This window comes from Equus caballus, chromosome 2, assembly GCF_041296265.1.
Source record: "Equus caballus isolate H_3958 breed thoroughbred chromosome 2, TB-T2T, whole genome shotgun sequence".
NCBI lineage: Eukaryota > Metazoa > Chordata > Mammalia > Perissodactyla > Equidae > Equus > Equus caballus.
The window spans coordinates 53,083,711-53,106,703 of record NC_091685.1 but is presented as its reverse complement, the minus strand read 5'-3'; the positions used below and the strand labels follow the sequence as shown (position 1 = coordinate 53,106,703).

The following is a 22,993-nucleotide window of genomic DNA, read 5'->3' as shown; positions in this document are numbered from 1 at the left end:
CCAGGGACAGGCCTTTCATTTTCCAAACCAATCAGACAATCCCCTCCCTGCTCACCATGATGGAGTCAGGGGAGACAGTGTGAGGTATCTCTTCCGGTCCCATCCTCATGAAGTCTGAGATTCCTGTTCCATGGATCAGGGAGGGCAATCTCTCTCATTCAGGAGAGTTTATTGTGTGTGTGTGATGCCTGGGACTGCAGGGACATTTTTGACCCATGTGGGATATCAGCCTAGGGACATGTGAGATCATGGACATTGGACAACTCAGATAAATCTCAGAGAAGGAGGGAAGTCCATTGAGATGACACACTTGACAACTACAACCTTCCTGTCACCACTGAACAAGGCAGGAAGGCTGTTGTCTATATTTCCATCACAAGGATGAGCTCAGGACCTCAACCCCCCACGTGTGTCCATAGACCATCATTCAGGAGGTACAGCTCACTCACATCTCACCCAGTCCCCGAGGACCAGCCTCCAAACCTCTTCCCTAAATCCCCTTCCTTCCCTCCAAAAAACATGCGGCATCTGACCGAGGGAGAAGTGGGCTGGGTGGAGGCCCTGAGGCCCTGGGACCCTGGCATGGAGGTCACTGGACATGGGTCACAGACTCAGGTGGTGGCTGTTTTCCTAGCTGCCATCACCCCATGGAACCTCCAGCGACTGGCCCACAGCGCCTCCTGCTGCCCCAGCCCTTATTCCTCTCGGCCTGACATGAGGGGTTAGGAGCCCCTCAGACAGAGATCCCCTGCCTCCACCCCTGGCTCAGCTTCTGCCTCTCACTCCCCACAGGAAGGGGCCACACCCAGGCCTTGCTCAGGCTGCAGCCTCTTGGTCACATTCAGCTCAGAATTCACTGCTGTGGCCTTCTCGCTGAGGACCATCCACAACTGTCTCCACTGTCCCCATACTGATTCCACTGCTGGGCTGAGGTGGGGTGTCATAACCCATCCCCAGCGCAGGGAATAAAAACACAAAGGCACCACAGATCTGACCCTGTGCACTCACAGTTTGGGACCCAAGAAATTTGGTCTCTTTCTCTCTTTCACTCTGTTTTCTCTCCAGCCTCTCCTTCCTGTCAAGCTGAGCCTCAGTCCTCGCTCCCTATGGGCAGAGGCTCCAGAACAACATAAGCAAGGAAGTGCTGAAGGGAGGACATCATTGTCCCCACAGTGGGTGCTGCTCCAGTGCGGCCCCTCAGATATCAGAGGGAGGGATGTGTTAGCAGCAAATGCCAGTTAGTGGGCAGCACACGGGGTCACTGTGCCTGGTCCATGTCAGGCTCTGCAGTGGTGGCGTGTCACGTGCACCGTGACCTCTGCTTATGCTAACCCACACTTTCTCAAGGGGAAACACGTATGAATAAGTCACAACATAAATAATAAAGGTGCCCATATAACCTGTCTACTCACTGCTGACATTTTTACTCTGTTTTCATGTAAGGAAACATTCCACCATTTGTTCAATTTTTTATTTTATTACGTGCTGAAATTTGTAATTGTTTTTCTACAGATATGGTCAAATTTTTAATTTTTTATACTGGAAACAGAATCATATACATTTTGAACTACATTTTAGATTACATACTTTTAACATGAGATACTACGTTTATTCATTGTGACTCAGATAATTTTTTCATTCATCCTAATTAATTTTCAGTACAATCACTAGACTTCTAGGTACATACTTATAGCTTTCATAATTAAAATCTAACTCTTCATATTTAAATGTTTTCTCTTTTTTTCTATTCTTGACTTGACACAAATCTCAGGGTAAACCTTTCAGAAGAGCTGTGTCGGCAGTCATCACGTGCGGTCCAAGACCGAAATGGAACAATTCTAGTCTTCTCTGTTCTGGGATAATGCTTTTCTCTGGTTTAAAGATACACCATCCTTAAGCCATTGAGGAAGTAGTCCTTATTGCTTTATTTCTATATTTATTTTTACAAAGGCAGGCATGGAGATGAATTTAATTGTCATCTTCTTAAGCGTTTATTGAAAACGTCATCTGTGTTTTTCTACTTAAACCTTTGCAATGAGAAAGGAGACAAAAAAGGATGGTTTTGAAACAAATCCACTCATTTCACTCTCACGATTGAGTCCCACTTCTGTCTCTCTTGGCTTATGGTAAACCTTTACATCCACTAATTCTGTGTTTGATTTCCAACACCAGCTGTGGAGTCTTCTTTTCCATTTCCAGAATCTTCCAGGGAACTGACAGACCTAAGGCCTGTGCCTTCATTGAGTGATAAATGATGAACAGTGGTCTCTTCTTTGCCTTGATAAACTCTCACCGATTTCTCCTGATCTGGCTAGAGAAACACACGTTTGCAGTCTTGACGCAGTCCTGAGGTCAGGGACACAAACTGTCCCGAGGATGTGGACACAGAGGCATCAAGGTACCCTCTTTCCCTCCGCCCAAGTGGGTCCTGTGACTCTCGGAGCAGCCTTGCCCCTGGGTTCCTGTTCATGCAGGAAGGTCAGTCCTCACAAGGGAGCCTGGGGTCTGAGGGCAGGGAGCCCCCAGGGAGCAAGATGCACAGAGCTGAGGGTCAGGCCCAGGGGATCAGGATGGAAGTTACTGCTCCTGGCCTCAAGAGGACAGGAAGAGGGCCACCATCCTGGGATTGGGTAAAACAGGAAAATAGAGGCATATTTTGGGTTTCTGACAAAGATCTGGGATTGGATTACATGGGTTCCTTGTGGTCAGATACTGGCAGGTTCTTAACTCGGCTGGACACATTGGCATCACCCTTCTGTTGACTCTTCCGTCAATTATCTAGAGAGAATTTGTGCCCTGAAAAGAAAGCTTCTGTCTGTGCAGCAGTGATGAGGGTGAGAACAGGCTGTCACGAATGGCGCAGCCATCCTCAGAGCCGCAGCTCCCACAAAGTCTCCAGACATTCAGGGATGGCAGCAGATGAACGGCAGAGTCACCCGGATGTAGACTCAGATGAGGAAGTGACCAGAGAGTGACGGGCTCACAGGGGGAGGGGGAGGGGCTGCATCGTGATTCCTCACAGATCTGGACACTGTGTCAAGATCATCTCATGTCTGGTCCCAGTGGCCAACCCCATCCTAGGACAGGATCTAAGAGACCCTCAGGAAGCTTTCCTGCCAGACCTGAAGCCAGAGGGTCTGTCTCAGATGCTGTGAGAAAAGAACACCTGGGTCCACATTTCTAGGGCTTCTGCCTGGATGCTGTTGTCGCCAGGCCACACTGATCATCTCAAGGTGCTGCTTTCTCTGCTGTGGATGATCCTGTTCCTGAGACCTGACCCGACACCACAGATGGATGTGTGAGCACAGCTTGGAAGCAGGAGCCTGAAACACATAAAAGATGGAGAAGGGGAGGTTTGGGGTCCCTGCTCATGTTGTCCACAGCCTGACTCACTTGAGGATTCACAGCAGACGTTTGGGATTGCCAGAGAGGATGATAAGTGAGGGGGAAATTGCAAAGATAACGGAGTCACCCAGTATGGGAGCCACAAAACCTGAGCATTGACTGAGAAGAAAGCTCTGGCTGTGGAGACTGTGAGGGGAGGAGCTCCCAACTCGTGTTTCATGTCTTCACTGATCAGGTGAGGAGACACTCTGCAAATTTAATAATAATGCTACAAAGTCAGCCCCTCGTTAGCACTGAAGGGGGGTTGACTCCTGCTGCCCAAGGAGTGTGACTCTTGGTCCCCAGCCCTCCCACACTGGAAGAGCACTGTGGCATCTGGGTTGTGCTGGTTAGTGATGCTAAGCTTCACCATCGACTTGGAAACCAGAGCTGTTGGCCGAGGGCCATGTGGAGACCGAGAAGAGAACTGAGGTTGTGAGAGTGTGGCTGTTCCGATGGGTCTGGAGCTTTAACTGGATATCCCAGGGGCTGATGTGTCAAAATCACTCCATTCTATCCAGCGCTTTTTTCCGGGGCAGCAGATCTTGGCTTTCCATCCGGGAATCCCAGTCCCCGCAGGAGGCCAGCTCAGCAGGGAGAGAAGCAGAGTCCTGTGTGCACAGGACAGGTCCACGCTGCAGGGAGCAGGGCAGCCCTGGGCAGTGTGCCTACACGTGTGTCAGCGAGCCATTAAAGGTGTGGTGTTCAAGGTCAGTGAGGAACAGGGGGACCCAAGGCATGGTGAGGACAACCTGAACCCTGCCCCTTAAGGCCCCAAAGCTAAGGCACAGCTACCTCACATCTCTCATCCTCCTCCACACCCAGAGGGAAGGGAGGGGCCTGTGGAGGTTCATGTTATGTGTCAGCTTATGTATGCCATGATATTCGGTCAGGACACAGATATTTGGTCGTACATTACTCTAAGAGTTTCTGTGAATGCATGTTTTAAAAGAGATTAATAATTAAATCAGTAAACATTGATTGAAATTGATTACTATCCATGTGGGTGGGCCTCATCCAATCAGTTGAAGGACTTGATAGAGAGAAGACTGACCTCCCCTAGGAAGAGGGAATTCCGCCAGCTGACTGCCTTCAGAACCCAACTGTAACTTCTACTCTTCCTTCCCTGGGTCTCTAGCCTGCCAGCCTTCTGCACATTTTGGACTTGCCAGTCTCTATAATCATGTGAAAAAATTTCTTAAAATAAATTTCCATAGATGGATACACACATACATACACACATAGGTAGATGGATAGATGATAGTCAGATACATACATAGATACATGGATAAAGAGAGAGAGAGACACATCCTACTGATTCTGTGCTCAGGAGAACCATAAGTCGTACACAGCCCTTCATCCAAATCTCTGCCTGCTCTTCACTCGTTCTGGCCCTTTGCAGGGTCCTGTCCTGTGGAACAATCTGTGATACGCGGTGGCACAAGGGCAGCCTGTGCTCTGGGCCCTACACAGACCTCAGGAGGTTGTGGTCACAGGGAAGCAGAGGTCCAGGAATATTCCTGGATGGTTGTGCACTGTACACAACCCCACGAGACCAGGCTGTCGGCGCCCCATTTGTTGAAGGACGGATTCACACTCTTTCTGCGACAGGCCAGGCAGCTATCGCCAGTAATCCATGATTTTGTGAGAAGAGCCTTTGGGTTTCCTGTCCAGGATTCATGGATGCAGGTTCCACTTCTGAGCCTTGGAAATGATGTCAGGGACCCTGGGAGCACCTTCTTCTTTAGAGCCGCTGGGTCACAATCCTCATGCACAGGTGACAGATCAGAAGGTGCTCCTTGTGGTGAGGCGACAACAAGAAACCCATCACCCCCGGCGCACATGGTGGGTGCCAGCACGGGCTCAGGGCCCAGTGGCATCCAGCCCTGGCCTGCTGCCCCCACCCTCTGCCCGTCTGCCCTCAGAGAAGCTTCCCCACCTGGCCTCTGACTCTTCTGGGACTAACGCTGCTCTCCTTGCCTCACCTTGATCATCGAAAACAACCTCTCTGTTCCTGGAGTTCAAAGACGATGCTCCACCCCTCCCTTCCCAGATGGATCGGCTCCCCGGGAGGGAGAGAAGGAGCATCCCAGGGCTGTGCGCCATTTATGTCTGCTCTTAGCATTTTCTTTCTTTGCTGAGATCTTCTCCCTCATGGTTCATCATGATTACATTTTACCTGAAGACCTTGCAGCGAGTCTTTGGATCATTTCGGGAAGAACTGTTATCTTAGTGACAGTCAGTTTTTTGACCCAGAAACTAGGAATATCTATTCATTCATTTATTTTTTAAATTTCTCTTGAAGGGTTTTGTAATTTTCAGTATACAAGATCTGCAATTTTTCTCAGATATATCCACGTTTCATTAAATATTAGTAATGTTGTATGTTATTGTTTTTCTTTTAAAAATTGAAGGTTCATTACTGCTATATAGAATACAATTAATTTCTGCATCTTGGCATTTTATCACAAAATCCAAACTGAAACAGTCAGACCGGAAGCATATCGCAGTCACTCGACCCTGCGTTGGGCATGGGCAGACTCAATCTCTTTTGGCCTCCTCAAATGTCTCCACTGAGAGACTCTTCTCTCTCAACAAGCAATTTTTGTCTATGCAAACATGAGTTGGATAAGAATATATTAGCAATGATATTCTTCATGATATGAAGAAAAGGGTATGACTTTGTCAACTGTTCTGGTTCTAGGAAAATCAGGTCTTGTCTAAGATGTGACAGCAGAAGCCATCTCCTGAGCCACCAGAGGGGCGAGCGCACCAGGCCAGGAGAGTGGGGGGGGCGGTTTGTGTCTCACGTCCTCGGGGGTCTGGAGCACATGTGAGCATTAGTGACGCCGGGCCATGTGTTACAGTAATAGTGAGCCTCGTCCTCAGGTCGCAGCCCGGGGACGAGCAGAACACCAGAGTTAGTTGTGTCATCTTTGGATCCAGAGAAGTGGCTGGGGATCCTGGGCCCTGATGCTCATTTGAGTCTGTGTGGCAGAGCAAGAGATACCTGGGGGCTCCCTGGCTTTGGCTGGTCCAGAATATCCTGTATCCACCAACACTGATGTCACTGCTGGCAGTGCAGGTGAGTCTGGCATATGCTCCAGGTGATGCAGAGGCAAGGTGGCTGAGTCAGCACTGGCCGGGAGAGGGAACCTGCAGACACAGACACCCGTGGATGATGAGGCAGAGACTAAGGTTAAGCAGCTAGAGGGTCTCAGCCACAGGGGGCTGACACAGGCTCAGGAGCTGACTCTGGACACTGCAGACTGTCCCTACCTGGGCAGGGAGAGAGAGGCATGAGGAGGAGAGGAGTCCCGGCCGTGGTGCACACAGCCTGCTGGGGCCCCAGATCAGGGCTGGGTGGCCCCCAAATCTTTGCTCTTCTCCATTGACCTGAAAGAGAAGGGGCTGCTCACATAAATTTGTTCCCCCTAATGATGATCCCACTTTTGTCCTGAGAACCAGCTGAGTCTGAGCTTGATTCCTTAGATGGAGGAGCTGATGGGTGAGTTCAGAGTTTGCCCCATCAGAGGGACCAGGGAGGAAGCAGCTGAGGGACCTTACTCAGACCTGTGAGCAGAGAGGACACAGCTACTGAGACCCCTCAGCAAACACAAGCACCAATGTCCCAGCCCTGGAGGATTTGAGGGATTACACAGCAGGGGGCACCCAAGGTGCAACCTTGGGGAAGACCCACAGCGCCCCCTGCTGCTCACTGTTCTAACTTCAGTCTCAGGTTGGAAATGATGTCAGGGACACTGACTTGACAGCCTGGTCACTGTGGGTCCACAAACATCCATGCGCCACACCCCGTGCTCTGCCCCCACGTAAGTGATATTGATCAACAACCTGTTTAACTGTGGGCTTCCTGGCCTGCTAGGAGGAAGAGATGTGGAAATCTGACCACAGGACAGTGAGACTGAGTCTGCAGTGAGTGAGGAGGCAGAGGGCTCTGGGAGCAAGACCCGAGCAGCTCCTTCCACAGGGGCCACATGAAGGAGCCACTGGAGCCCTGGGTCTGAATGGAGACCGGGGTTCTGCTGGTGGACAAACAAAGCAATAACTGTTCCTAGGAAATGTGCTTGATTCTTGGAAGATCGGCAGTGTTTGCAAATACTCAGGGACATTAAGTAGACTAGGTTGGTGGTTGGGTGGCAAACCATACAGGGGACATTTGCAGTGGTCTACGGCACTGAAGCTGTGGCTCTGAGGAGAGCTGGAGACCGATTCGAAAGAACTTTTTCTTTCACAAAGAAGGGATTGAGATGTATTTATGACAGCTTTAGTGAGGTTTAATTTTCAAATAATCAACTGCCATTTTATAGTGTGTAATTTGGCAAGCTCTCATGAATATATGAACACACTGGTGAATCCATCACCACCGTCAAGGCAATGACTGTATCTGTCATTATGTTGACATCACCAGTTTGAAACCACTCCATCCCGCCATCCCCTCCCCAATCCCTAGGTGATTGCTGATCTGCTTTTGTCTTTATAAATTAATGTCCATTGTGTAGAATTTTATATAATTCAAATCTTTGTTCTGGTTTCCCAGCTTTACTTGTCTGGCTTCCTTCATTGAGCATATGTATTTTGACACCCATCCCTGTTTTCACAGTTATCCACAGGCCATTCCTGGGCACACAGTATGGACGGGCCGCAGTCTGCTTCTCCATCCACCTGTTCATGAGCGTTTGGGTCTTTTACACTTTGGGCTATTTATACATAAAGCCGTTATTTATGTTAGAAGTAAATTTATTTGTTTGCATTTATTTAATATGTGAATTTCATATATTAAGTAGTTAAAATAAAATTTAATATGTAACTTTATGTTATAAATGAATAAACCTGCTGAGTATTTGTGTACAAGTCTTTGAATGAGTATGCACTTTATTTTTTCTTGGGGAAACAGAGCAGCTGGGTCTTAAGAAGCTATATATTTACCCCTTTTAGAAACTGCTCAACTGTTTTCCTAACTAGTTTGTCGATTCCGTGCTCCCACCAGCCGTGTGAGAGTAGCTGTGCTGCCTCCTCTCAGTATTGTACTTTTGTCCCTTCTCATGCAGGTTTAGTGGCATATAATTTCCATTTTAATTTGCATTTCCATAATATATAATGATGTTGAAAAATTTTTCATGAGCTTATTTGCTATCATGTATCATCTTTGGTGCAGTGTCTGTTGAAATATCTTTCCTAATTTTAAATTGAACTCTCCTGTAATTATTGAATGGAAAGAACTCTGCAACATATTATCCACACAAGTCCTTTATTAGGTAAGTGATTTGCACGCATATTCTCCCAGTCGATGGCTGTCTTGTCCTTCTATTAGCAGTGACTTTCAAGTGCAGGGTATTTCATTTTTGATGAATTCCAAATTATCAATTTGTTTTTTTGGTTTTTCTTTTTTTGGTTGGAGCTTTTGGTGTTACAACTAAAAGGTCTTTTCCAGCGTGAGCATTCTTACATATTTCCCTTTATGACATTGTTTTCTTTCTTTCTTTTTTGGTTTGCTTAAATATATAAAACTGGAAAAGCTGAGTCAAACTAAATGTTTAGATTTCAATTTATCAGAAATTGGCAAAAGTTTTCAAAGCATCTCACATTCCAAATGAGTAAGATAGGTGAGTTCCTCTGGCCCCACATCCCTGTCAACATTTGGTTTGTTAGACTTTCTCATTCCATCAGTTTCTGTAGGTGCATAGTTTCTTTTTTGTTTGTTTGTTTGTTTTTTTTGAGGAATATTGACCCTGAGCTAACATCTGCTGCCAATCCTCCTCTTGTTGCTGAGGAAGACTGGCCCTGAGCTAAGACCCGTGCCCATCTTCTGCTACTTTATATGTGGGACCCCTGCCACAACATGGCTTGCTGAGAGGTGCCATGTCCACACCCAGGATCCAAATCAGCGAACCCAGGGACGTCAAATTGGAAGGTGCAAATTCAACCACTGCACCACCAGGCCGGCCCCAAGTAGGTGCATAATTTCTGTAGGTGCATATTCCTTCCTCTCCATTAAGCCGAGGCAGCTCTGATTGTGCTAATTGACTCATTATGGGCCACCTTTTGGTCCAGGTTTCATTATAGTTGGAATTTCCCTTTTGCTGATGACTTATAAGGCCAAGCACTTTTTAAAATTTTTTATTATTTATTTTCCTTTGTGAATTGTTTGTTCAGATCTTTTGCCCATTTTAATGGATTGTTTCTCTTTTTATGTGAAAATAGCGATTATTAATGTACTTTTGATGTAGCCATTTTGGTCACACATGTGTCATATGACATCTGGGCAGTTAGTGTGGAAGGTGAGGAGAAGTGACCAGGCCATGGTGGACACACCCAGGCCTGTTGAGGACTCACAGTGCAGACAGAGCTGTCCCAAGTCTGTGTGTCTTTTGTCACCCAAGCTCCAAGGGAACTAGGGCTCTCTCAGTCCCTTGGGCACCATCTGTCCCCAGGCCCCAGGGGCAGTAGGAAGTCACCCCCTGTGGGTCCCAGTGAGCACTGAGCCGGGCCGTGGATGAGCGAGGGGAGGAAAGGGCAGGCAGGATTCCGGCTGCACCGGCCGCCTCTGAGGCTGGAGTGCGTGCTTTTCAACAGGTCACAGAGTCCTGCCTTTCAGTCTCAGGGGTGTCAAGGTGGCCTTAATGCATCTTTCTCATTTCTCCCTCATTTTTCTGGATTAGCACCTCTTTTCTTCACTGTGATGGGGTCGGTCCCTCCTCCTTCTCTCTCACTCACCAAACCCACGTCCTGGACACCTGAGATAAAATGTCTCAAGATATAAGAAAGAGTCAAGTGCATTTACTCCCACCATTCTTACTGTTCCTATGTCTCTCTGCCTCTGTCTCTTTCTCTCCTCCTTAAATTAGCATGTGCTTTCGAGTTTATTGCGAGAGTTCTAAAATCCTTGGTCCAGAAGATCAGTGAGATACCTCTAAGGTGGTCACTCCAATGAACTCCAGTGAGGCAGGAGTGAGGGGTGTCATCCTGGGGTTTCCGCCTGGAGAGGAGAGTATTCCTGCTCCCCTAGGGAATGACACCGCACGAGACAGCAGGGTGCACCAGGTTTGCTTTCTACATTTGCACCATTACTGCAGCACCAGGTCACTCTGTAGCAGCTTTCCAGCCGCCTGCTGCCTGGGGAGCTCATGGTAGGAAGCTATATGCCTTGCTCTTCCCTGGAGAAACAAGAAGAAAAAATCCAACACTTTTGATAGTCAGGACACCAGACACTCTTTCTGGGAGCCATGTGACAGTGTCGGTAGCAGGTCAGAAGAAACAGGATCATCCCACTTCCCCATTCATCTGGATCACTGTTGCTTCAACAAATGACACAGCAATGCTGTGAGATGCTCCACAGACTGGCTGGTGGGGATGGTTGAGTAGCGGTCAGCCCCAGAGCTGGAGCCCCAGAAATGATCAGGAATTCCATCCCCCTTGCTGTGGCTTCCTTCACTCTTCAGGCACGTCACATCCTGAGGGGTCTTCCTAGGGTGCTGTTGATTCCATCCGATGTAGAAGGTGCTCTGCTCACTGCTCAGGGTGCAGCTGAGCATGGCCAAAGCTCCCAGGGAGGCAGACGCAGAGAGTAACTGAGTCACACAGGCTGACTGAGTCTGGAAACACAAACAGCCATTATGGTGGAGGGAGGGAAAGAGGGAGAGACATTTCCTCCATGTGGTTGGGAGGTAGTTTAGTGGGCTGGGGAATCAGGACTGTCCTGACCTGAGCAGTGCAGGAGGAAGGGGAGGAGAGTGGAATCCAGGCCATAGTGCAGACGCCCCAGAGCTCTGCTGAGATGGAAATGCTGCAGGTCTCTCTCATCCTCCTCAATCCCCAGAGAATAGAGCCCTTCATACAAATTTGCTCCTCTTCTCCTGGCCAACCAAACACCTCCTCGGTTCATGTTTGCCTCTCCCACCACACACACAATGTCCTGAGATCATTATTTCTGGGAGGGGTAGACCTGGGCTGAGACTGGGCTGAGAATCACCAGGAACCCCGAGACATCCAGCTCCTGGGCCCAGGGGGCAGTGAGCAGAGACCAGGGGACAGGTGTCTGGTTTCCCAGCTCTCAAAGATCCCTTGGCAGCAAGCCTACAGCGCCCCTGCTGCCCCAGGCCCAGGTCCATCATATCTGTGACCAGAGGACAGGTGACCCTGCCAGAGGCTCCTGCCTCCCCCACTGCTTTGATCACTGCCATTCCCTGAGGGCAGAGCAAGGCCCTCCTCAGGGGCAGCCTCCCACCTCATTTCAGTCTGTCGTTGTCTGCTTGGGCCTCCTCAGCAGGAATCAGAGACAGAATTCACCCCCTTTGCAAGGAGTCCTCAGGGGAAGGGGCCTCATATGCAAACCCTACATGAAGGAAAACATTCATTAGCTGAGAACAGGGACAGGTCAGCCATGAAGTCACTTCCCAGGCTGCTCAGGAATCCAGGTCCCTTTCCTCCTGCCTGACCCCTCACTAGATGTGCACAGAGGACACACGGGGGTGAGAGTTTCGAGGATGAAGGCACACACTGGGTAGCTCCCTGGGGAATGAGGAGAAGCCCAGGGAGGAGAAGGGGAAGGGACTCCTGTGGCTGGAAGAGTCAGGAAACTCGAGGGTCCTTAGGAACTAAGGGACCAGAGAGGTCGGGAGAGGAGAAGGGATGTGAGGAGCACTCCTGAGGAAAGATCTGGGAAAAAGTCCATGTCTTTTCTTTAGGAAGTCATCACAAATGACATTCTTTGAAGCATTTTCCTCAAACCTCTGAATCATTGTGAACAGAGCCTGGGCCCAGGGGAACGTGACATGTGTAGCTATTAGGATCAATCTTTCCTATTAGAGAGTTTTGAAAAGAATGTGGTTCATACTCAAGAACCAATGCTATGGGCAGGGGTGGGGAGGTTAAAAACAAGAACGATTTATATGCTTTTATCTGGCAAAATGTCCACTCTACATGATTTTGCCAGAAAGATCACCTCCAGCCAAAAGTAAAACAACAAAAACAAAAACTTTTACCAAAATAACATAAAAGAAAATAAGCAGATAATAAGATCAAATAATAAGACTTCTATAGCCAGAAAACTTTGAGAATTCTATGCACCAGACTCTTAGCTCACTTGAGTCTGGGGAGTTGTTAGGGGCAGAGAGCACATCCTGGCCGTCAGTTTGGTGTGCTCTCTGTGTGTTACAGTGGGGTTGCGTTATCTTGAGATATTAATACACCAAAATGTTTAAATGGATTAGTGAAAATCTAAAGTCATTATTTAATCAAGAGTAGTCAATGAATTTTCCTGGGGGAAAAAAGCTCTATTTTAATTTTGCATTTACAATGATACCACCTCTTGAAATATTATTTTCTCTGTAAGTTTTGTTATTTTTAAACAATTTTGATTAAATCACACAACAGGGACTTTATGAAATTTTCTTCATTATTGAGCAGAAATTAATTTTTACAAAATATTTGCACCTTGAGTTTTTTTGGCACTGCTTCCTTTCTGATGATGCAGAAATGTTCATTGTGAATTTTATTTTGCTTTTCCTTCCACTTCAATAAACAAGGATTTGCAGGTCTGCCTAGTCTCTCACACACAGGATGAGGCTGCCTGTGTCCCCTCTCCCCATGGATGCTCTCTCCCTGGTGGGGCCCCCTCAGCTCTCAGGCTCAGGGCAGAGAGAGGAGCACGGGCACAGCTGACTCTCTCCCAGTTCAGGCCCCATCCTGATCCAGTACTACTCGGCCTGTGTAGTGAGGAGCATGCCTTCAATAGCAAATGTTTACTGAACACCGATCTGGTGTTGAGTCTGGGGGTTGGCAGTGGAATTCTAGGCTGTGCTAGACAGCCTCATCCCTGCTCATAGAGCTGAACCTGAAGAAGAAACACGACGGTGGGAGGCATACAGGGGGTCTCCCTTCCTCACTTTCACCACTGGAGGCAGGAGACCAGAGCAGACACTGCTGCACTCATGGGTCTGTGGGGGATTGAAGGTTTGTGGGATCACAGGGGAGCAGGGAGTCAGAGACAACATGAGAGCTGAGAGGACATGGGCAGGACTTGAAGATTCCCTGGGTTTAGGTGAAGATGTAGAGAAGTCCAAAAAGTGGATACAAACAGAGGAAGACAGAGATAAATAACATGACCCCGGAGATATGGGCTACTAGGAAAAATCGGATTAGTTAGCAGGGCAAGTGCCTTAGGAATCCCAGATGCGGTTTGGTTTATCAGGTGAAGGGTCTTGCTCACTAGTTGAGCGTGACCTACTGGGAGTGGTGGAAAGGAAGACAGGGAGAGGCCATATGTCAGGAAGGTGAGAAGTGAAGAGTGGGTGAGAGAGTCAACAGAGAGAGGACAGATTCCCCTTTAGGAAAGATCGGACGGGAAGTGTAAGATGGAGGAATCTAAAGTCTAGCTGCCCTTCTCCATATTTTTCTTGTAAATGGAATCACGTTAATTTGTAGACTTTTACACAGAAGAGAAATCCAAAGCTCATAGATTTATTACCCTTGAAGACATTAACCAGTTTATTTCCAACGTAGAAAACTGGCTTCCTTGGCCCAGTCTTGGTAGAATAAATGTACTATATTTAGAAAATACTCTTTAAAATCTATTACTGTCTCACTAGTCTCCTCAATGAAATATAAGTTGAATAAATTTTTGACACATGTTCTTACTCCATATGTTTAACTTTTGGAAAATTTTCCCTGACAATTTAGGTTACTTACTGAGATCTCTGAGAGGATCCTTCTATCTAATCTATTGACCCTGTGGTGACTGAGGACTGGAATCTTTAAGGTCAGGAATCGCTTGTCTTGAGTCCTGAAGTGATTCCCAGGAACAACTAAAACTTTGATTTTCTGACGCTATATTTTTCTAAAACTCCACCCCCGACACACATGTTTGTGACAATGGGCTGAAGATGCTTGGTTGGGGTCATTAGCTGACTGGTGGAAAGGAAATGAGAACATAAGAGAGATGGTAGAATTTGGGAAAAATCAATGAGTCTAGGTCTGAGGACATTACATGATATGATTGGATAGACAAAGGACATTCCAGAAGGACCTTGACATGTAGAGTCCAGGTGGAGGAAAAACCAGGACAGTTCAACTGCAGCTCTTAATAGTTTTCTCTATGTCCTCGATGGGCAGAGTCACAGCAGAGGTAGCATCAGGCTGAGTGCTCTCATTCCCTTGGAACTTTACTCTGTGACGTGGACACTCCCAGAAATGACACAGTGGTGGCCAAGGGAGCAGTTGCTGTGGTTTGGGAGCAAAAGGAACTTCCATGTGGAGCATGTGGACAGAGGTATTGGTTCATGTGATGGTGCCTGAGTCTGGTCCACATTGGAGAGAGTGAAGGCGGGGAGAGGTGTCCGGTGAGCTTTGGAAGATGCCACCATGGAGGTTTCTTGAGCCTTCTTTACCTTCTTACTAAACCTGGGAAGAAGAGGTCATCAAGAGAAAGCTTTTTTTTTCCTTCTTTCTTCCTCTCATGAGACTACCTAAATTTCAGATCAACACGTTGTAGATGGGAATGAATCTGTCTTGTCCCGGAATTGATCTCTTGTAGGAATTTCGGAAAGGCCAGGGAGCCAAGCTGTGGCTTTATGATACGGGAACAGTCTGGCCTGTGTCCCCTTCCCAGATCCGAGTGTCCACAGTACATGCCCCAACCTGAACTGACGATGAGGGTGCAGGGAAGAGTGAGGAAATGTTAGAGACCTATTTGGTAAAACTTCTATCATTTTCTTCTCCTATTTGGACTCCAAGTCTCCCAGACATGCAGTTGGCCTAGGATTGACCACACGTGCTCCTGGATAGCCCTTGTGTTACCTAAACCAGTCAGACAATCCCCTCCTTGCTCACCATGGTGGAGCTGGGTGATGGTGTAAGTGAGCTCGTCCAGCCCTCCTGAAAGCTGATTTCCTGATCAGTGGAACAGGGAGGGCAAGTCTCTCTCCTTATGGACTGATTGTTGTGTGGATATGATGCCTGGGACTGCAGAGGTAAGTTTGGACCATGTGGGAAAACAGCCTGGAGACTCTCTATATACTCATGGAGGACATAGAGACAATCACAGAGAATCCAGCAGCGTTCATCAGCCCTGCTTACAGTTGGTCCTTGTGAAATTTTGCCATTTGTCTTCCTGATACCACAATCCAAACTTTGTAGCCCACCCTGAATTTCTGGTTCTAAACAGACCAAAGTATCCCTCTGTCCCTCCTTCCTCGGAGAGAGTTCTCCAGACCAAAGACTGTTAAGCAGCCAGGTTGAAAGCCCCTGCAAGATGAGGTTCTCTCCTACGTGACGGGGGTCCCTGCACCTGGCTCAGGGCCACTTTAAACTCACTTTAGCTCATATGTGTTTAACAATTGAAGGGACTGATTGAACTTCTGGAAAATCATATCTTCTGAATGAACGGATTAACCTAGTGATAGCATGACATACATATCTTAGAAAAATCCTCTCACTATTTTCATTTGGTTCTAATGTAAAGCATTGCCTAAGTCCTTCCCCCCTCCTCATCCCTGCAGTGAAGGGCTGTCTTTCTCTAGGTGCATCCATCACATTTTGATTTCTAGTAGAGTTTTCTATATTTCTCCTACTAGACTGTGTTCATCCTGGGACCTAATGAGCCCATCCTAACACCTGCTTCCCAGCACATCCTTCCCCATCCCCCAGGGGATGACTGGGATCAGGATGTGTGGACACGTCTGCCTTGACCCTGCCCAGTGGGAGAGCAGACCCCCTGCTCTGAGGCCTGGGGTTGCATCTGCAAATGAGTCTCAGCATCATCAGCCTGTCCATTCCTCTTGGCTCATTTTTCTCATCAACAGAATGACAGATGTAGCCAATTAGGGGTTATCTATTCATGATACATAAAAGAACTTTCTGGAAGCATGTAAACACAAACCTATTACAGAATCCCACTTATTGAGTTTAAAATTAAGTAATCTGGTGGAAATTGTGGTTTTCATCTTTTCCAAAGTGGAAGATTTCTAATATGGGGGCAGCATTGCGAACGAGGGGACTGAGTTCATCCTTCACATTCTATTCCTCCAACAACATGATAAAGTTTAACAGGCACAGGTGTAGTTTACATCAAATGTGAGATGAAAGTAAACCGGAGACGTGCATTCCTAGGACTTCTTGTGAACAGTCCCATTTGTCAGGAGCTGATCATGTCTCCTGAAAATATAAGGTTTAAATAATCCTGTCATAAATATATGGGGTCATCATGTTGTCTCAAGTAATCGACTCACTTACATCCCGCACTGTTCCCAAGAGCCCAGCCTCGGTTCCTCTCTTTCCCATTTTCATTCTTCAGTCCCTCCTACCTTCAAGACATGGGGACCCTGACCTTTCTTCTCCATCCCACCTGCTCCTGCCCTCCTCCAGGGCTCCTAGTCTGACATCGTATCATCCACACCCCCACCTGGCCCCTGCCTTCACTCTCCCCTCCTCCTAGTTCACCTTCTATGCAGCACCTGGATTAAATACACTTAAATCGCATTCTGCTGTTTCCTTGTTCACCCCCCCAATTCTCCCATCTCCACCAACCGCCATGCCTCTCCTCACTCTCCCAGGACATCTTTCTTTCAAAGCATGTTTTGTTTGTTTGTTCTCTCTCTTCCCCTGAGAGTGTCAGCTTCCTGAGCATGGGGACTTTCCCATATTTTCCACCTACTATCCTAAGCTCCTAACCAAAGTCTGACACATAATAGGTGTTCAATAAATTGTGTGGATGCACATCATCTGGACAGTCATCCTGAGTCAAACATAGCTGGACTCTGTGTCCTTGGTTCTTTTCTGACCCCTTGATATGGACTGAACTGTGTCCTTCAAAATCCTATGTTGAGACTCTAACCCCCAGTGTGACTGTCTTTGGATATAAGGCATTAAAGGAGGTAGTTAAGGTAAAAGAGTTCATGGGGGGTTCTCCTAAGCAAGTAGGGCTGGTGTCTTTCTGAAAAGAGGAAGAGAAACCAGGGGTAAGTACACAGAGAAAAAGCCATGTGAGGAGACAGTAAGAATGTACACATCTGTGGGCCAAGGAGGGTGGCCTCAGGAAAAACAAACCTGCCAGCACCTTGATCTTGGACTTCCAGCCCGCAGAACTGTGAGAAAATACCTTTCTTTGGATTAAGCCAACTCATCTATGTTTTTGCGCTGTGGCAGCCCTGCCAGACTAACACACTGCATGGATGCTGTGGCCAGCACAGCCTGCCCCCACATCCCGGAATGTCTGCTCGATTTGAGAAAATCAATAATGTGTTGAAACCAGACACAGGCAGCGGGGGAAGAATTGGAGAGGACGAGGACACAGTCTCTAAACAAAGCACCCTGGATTGAGTCATAGAAAGTTTGGGGCCAAAGAAACCAAGGAAGCAGCTGATGTGGCCGAGGAGTGGGGGCTGCGCAGGGAAGCCTCATGGCTGGGGGGGAAGCAGGTTTCTGTCTCACTTCCCCACATGCCTGGAGCACTGTGTGAGCACTCAGGCTGGCATCATAGCACTCACAGTAATAATCAGCTTCGTCCTCAGACTTGAGCCCAGTGATGGTCAGGGTGGCCGAGTTGCCAGACTTGAGCCAGAGAATCATTCTGGGACCCCAGATGGCCGTTTGCTGTTATCATAGATGATGAGTTTGGGGGCCATTCCCGGGAGCTGTTGGTACCAGTGCACATCATAATCACCGATGTGGGAGCTGCTTCCAGTGCAGGAGATGGTGACCCTCTGGCCCAGGTTCCCAGACACTGAGGCCGGCTGAGTCAGCACAGACTGGGCCCAGGATCCTAGAAGAGGGAAAGACACAGAGATGGTGATGCTGGGGTCTAGAAACAAGATGAGAAAGCAGGGTGACATGTATCTTCCCAGGGCCCCTTGTCCCCATAACTAGTCACCTGTGCAGAGAACAATGAGGGTGAGGAGACGGGTCCAGGCCATGGTGGAGGTCATCACCAATTCCCACCGTCTGTGGCCCCACAGCTGAAGCAGAGCTTCTCCCAGATCTCTCCCTTCCCCTCTTCATACTCTAACAGAGGGAGGGCCCACACATGCACATCAGACCCTCCCAGCTTTCTGATCTCTCACTGGGCCTTGGTTCAGGTCTCACTGCCTAACGATGGCCAGGGAGTGGGGAGTTCACAGCTGTGATCCCTGAACAGAGGGCACCAGGCAGTGCCAGGGGGCTGGTCCCAGCTGTGATGAGCCACAAAAACCTCAGGAACGAGCACTGAGCACCCCCCGGTGTCCAGGCCATGATTCATCAGGTGTGACACAGTGACTAAAGCCAATTAGAAACAGCTCTGGTCCCCACTGCTCTGTCCACTCTCCCCTTGCCTTAGGGTCAGGCCAGGTGGCCCCTCATGTTGCCTCCCCACCACCCAAAGGCAGTCTTTATGCTCTGCTCAGCCTCCTCAGGGGTGAGCATGTTCGTGTGGCCGTTGGCTGTTCAGCAGTCAGGACTGAGGGGGTGTCTCTTATCAAACTCCTCTTAGATCAGGATCAAGAACAGAGCAGTGACTGGCCCCATGGAGGCAGGTCCCCTTCTGTGCAGGACCCAGATTCTTTCCTCGTATGTGATCCCTCTCTTGTTAGAGATTAAGCAGTGCATCTCCAACACTCAAAAACTTTGCTCCAAAGCTTCTATTCCTGCCGAAATATAAGGACTTTTATTTTTGCTATGCTCTGTGACCAATCCTTACCATTTACTGGTCTCCTCACTAATGTATGAGTTGAATAAAATATTTTACACTGGTTCATTCTATACTTGTATGAGAGTCAGGTGTTTACCTTTTTGATTCAGGGTCACTCTGATCCCAACGCCCGAACATAGAAGTGGTAGGTGACTGGGATAGAGCACCTGTGACCTGGACCCCATGAGGTGGAGAATCTCAGCAATGACCCCTCACTGACCTCGTGGAGCATGTGCTTGGGGATGGGGGTAGAAGGGGCCAGGAATGGAGCATGCATCCAGAGATTCATGAGCTGACCCTCTGGGACTGGTCCTCACCTGAGGGACAGGGTAGATGGTGGAGAGGAACGCATGTGATGATTGGCACCAGCCACTACTGTGGTTTCTTGAACCTTAATCATCCTCTCACTCCCTCTAGAGAGAGGATGTCCTCATGAGGGATTTTTGATTCTTTCTACTTCTCCTGAGAATATTGAATTTCAGATTGATGCCTCACTGATGGAAGTGGGTGTGATTTCACCTGAGCTCGATCCTTTGCAGACCATTAGAAAGGTCTGGGAGCCAGAAGCAGTGTTGTGTGAGACAGGAACCTGTGGCCTGTGTCCCCGGTTCAGCTCCCAGTGTCCACAGTGCTAGGATCAACATGAACTAATGATGGCGATGGAGGGCAGAGTGATGTGCTGGGTGGGGACCACTTAGGCAAACATTTTGCCTTTTCTTGTCCTCTCTAGACCCCTAATTTCCTAACCATGTGGTGAGCATGTGAAAAACCCCACTGCAGCTCCAGAAATAGGCCTTTAATTTCCCAAACTGATAAGAAAATCCCCTCCTGGGATGCCATGACGGAATCAGGGGAAATGGTCTAAGTGCTCTGGTCTGGACCTCATGACAACCAGGATTCCTGTTCAATAGATCAGGGAGGGAAGTCTCTCTCATTCAAGAGGATTTGTTGTGTGGATGCGATACCTAGGACTGCAGGGACATTTTTGATCCATGTGATAAATCAGCCTGTGGACACAAGAGATAATGGAGAGAGAACATCTCAAGTGAATCTCAGAGAAGAAGGATTGAAGCTTATTGAGATTCCACACTTGACAACTAAAGAGAAAACTTTCCTGTGTCACCACTGAACACGGCATCCAGGACGCCAGTCTAATATTTGTAGCAAATCCACAACCCCCGAAAGGTCTCTGCCTTCACTCTCACCACCTACCCACTCATCTTCTTTGCAGCATCAGGACTTCATAAACTTAATCAGATTTCATATATTCCATGTCAAATCCTCTAATGCTTCCTATTCCCCATCTAGCCCAGCCAATTGTTGGTGCTTCCTAAATGGTGTGGATGGATGTACCCATGAACATTCGGCTACCCTGCATCAAACACAGCTAGACTATGTGTCTCTGGTTTTTCCCTGACCCATCGTGGACTCTGGCCTCATGGCAGCCTGACCTTGACATTGAGGAATATCTGATGAATGTGAGACGATCAGATAATTTGTTGCTGCCAAGGATGGGCTTTGGGAGCATAAACTGAGAAGATGGGGCTACAAGCTGTACACCATGTTCCCTAGACTGGGTATGAGAACCTAGTTTTAGGCCAAACAAACAAACTAAGGTATCAAAAAGCCTCACTTCAATGAGAAAACTCAATGCCCAAGTCTGCAAGAGCCAGTAGAACATTCTCTGTGCCTGCTTTGCCCAGAACACTGCCCTCTCAGGACCTGTCCAACAGCACTTCTGCTGGTCTCAGATCCAGGGGCCAGTGCCTCTGACTCCACTCAACTCTCCTGGAGGATGTCCTGATTTTGCTCACAGATCATTGTGATGTCACTACCCAGAATAGCAAAACAAGTAGGCCATTTCATGGGATTTGAGTCTGAGACATTAATTGCCTGTAGATAACCAATGATCTCCGGATGGATAAATACGGGATGCATCGCACAGTCCTCACAGCGCCAGATATTTCAGGTTTACCCAACATTTTACTTTGCTTCTGCCATATGTCTGGAGCATCTTAAACCAAGTTCAAGGCCTAAGACTCTACAGTGTACTCTGTTGGTTCATACTGGTGAGAAATCTGTCTGGGATACCCTGACAGGCTGATTTATGTTGTTGTTGTCACCATTATTGTTGCTGTTGTTGTTGTGAGGGACTCCTGTTAGACCCCCCCCCAACCCCACTGCACAAGTGCTGGTCATGCCTTCTCCAGTGGCCACTGGAACACGGCGCTGTTGGAGAAAGGCGCCCTCCCTCCTGCTGATCACTCTGGGCTCATTTGCCCTTAATGGCTGTTCTGGAGATTTATTCTTTCTTCTTTTGAATCTGTGATAGATTTCTGGTAGTTTCCCCTATTTTAGTCAAGTTTTGTCAATGTTTTTAGTCTGAAGATTGATAAGTAAACCATTACTATGTGCATCTCTCTTTTTTGAGGTCCGCCCTCCCTCCTTGACTTAGTGGCATCCAAGATCTGTCACACAACTCACACTGGGCCCTGACCAGGTTTACTTGGTAGCTGCTCCATATGCTGATGTGATTAATGAACAGGGCTGTCTGTAAATTGTTTTGTAATATCAGGGCTCTCTGTGATAAGGAGGGTTGGGTCATAGGCTCTAGATCCCAATGACCTGAGATGCTTTCAAACATCTCCCCCTCCAAAATAAAATAAACACACAAAAAATCTGTAGCTGTAAAACCGGTAAGATTTGTGGGATTAAACTGGGGAAAGTGAGGAGGTGATGGGTGTGAGAACTCAGGGCATGATCAGCAAAGCCTGGGCCAGGCTCATGGGACATGTAGGGGACTGAGCAGAGGAGGACCTGGGTCTCCTGGCTCTCGCTGGCTGACTTCTCTTCTCCATGCATGCATGAGGCAGGGAGGTGCTTGTATAGGTTCTGGTGACAAAATGATTTGCTTGCATTGGAAAACCAGTAATAAAATGGGTTTTTTTTTTTTTTTTTTTTTGCATCCATACAGGTGGACTGACTAGAAAGCATCAGTCCCTCTGGGTTTAGTAGCACAAGTGACAGCAGAAGCCAAAACCTGGGCTGGTGTTGCCTCCAGGCAGGGACGGAGGAGAGTTAGGTCAGACCGGGGAGTGGATCTCACTCCCCACGAACTAGGATTGGCATCAAGGTTGCATGCAGCTGTTTGACAGTGACAATCAGCCTCATCCTCTGGCTGGAGCCTGCAGTAGTCAAGGAGGTTATCTTTACAGACCTGGATCTGGAGATTGGTCTGGAACCCCTGCTGTCCTAGGACACACACTTAGGGGCTCTTTCTGGGAATCCTTGATGCTGATTTCCATTGTAACCTATGTTTCTGTTGATTCCCTTAAAGGAGACGGTTTGGGTCCTTCTAAAGAGCTTCCTGGGTTGGATTGACTTCATGCACATATTGGGGAGTTTCTGCTCGCTCATATTCCACTGTCATTCTCTTACACTTTGTCTAATTGGAAAGGTCCACTGAGATACAAGAGGAGAGAAGAACTCAAGTGTGTACCTCTAGGCTCCAGATCACACACCGGAGGGAATCCCATGTGCCCTGAGGGGGATCGGAGGTAGGAAAGTCACAACTGTGGGACATACTTCACCCAGCTTCCATGCTGCAGGCTCACCATTTTAGTCTCCCCTTCTTGCTGACATCACAACCGTAGGTCCAGGCACCCAGCAAGTGTGTCAGGCCAGCTCTGTGCCTGGAATTCCTCCTGGGATGTTTCTCACAACATCTTACATCTTAATCTTTTGTGCTTGAACACAGTGAGCCTCAGCCAGATCTGAGCACAAGAGCCTGGGAGGGAGGGAAGGTCTCCGCTCTGACCCCTCACAGAGCAGAGTCCCTGCTGTGGAGGACTGTGTATCTGCTGGATGGACCCTGGGTTCCCACAAGAAGAAATCTAGCAAAGGCTAATTTCCCATCTTTCAAGACAAACA

The 22,993-nt window shown here is 48.0% G+C and overlaps 1 protein-coding gene across 1 annotated transcript in view; it reads right to left on the bottom strand.

Annotated features, from left to right (window-relative positions):
- Positions 1 to 22,993, bottom strand: part of LOC138923238 (rho GTPase-activating protein 20-like) — an 84,339-nt gene that overhangs the window by 44,316 nt on the left and 17,030 nt on the right. Inside the window, exons 2-3 of the mRNA XM_070261163.1 lie at positions 17,886 to 18,160; positions 11,630 to 11,737 (exon numbers count right to left, since the gene is read on the bottom strand). The gene's annotated coding sequence lies outside the window, so the exon portion shown is untranslated. The remainder of the gene's footprint in view (positions 1 to 11,629; positions 11,738 to 17,885; positions 18,161 to 22,993) is intronic.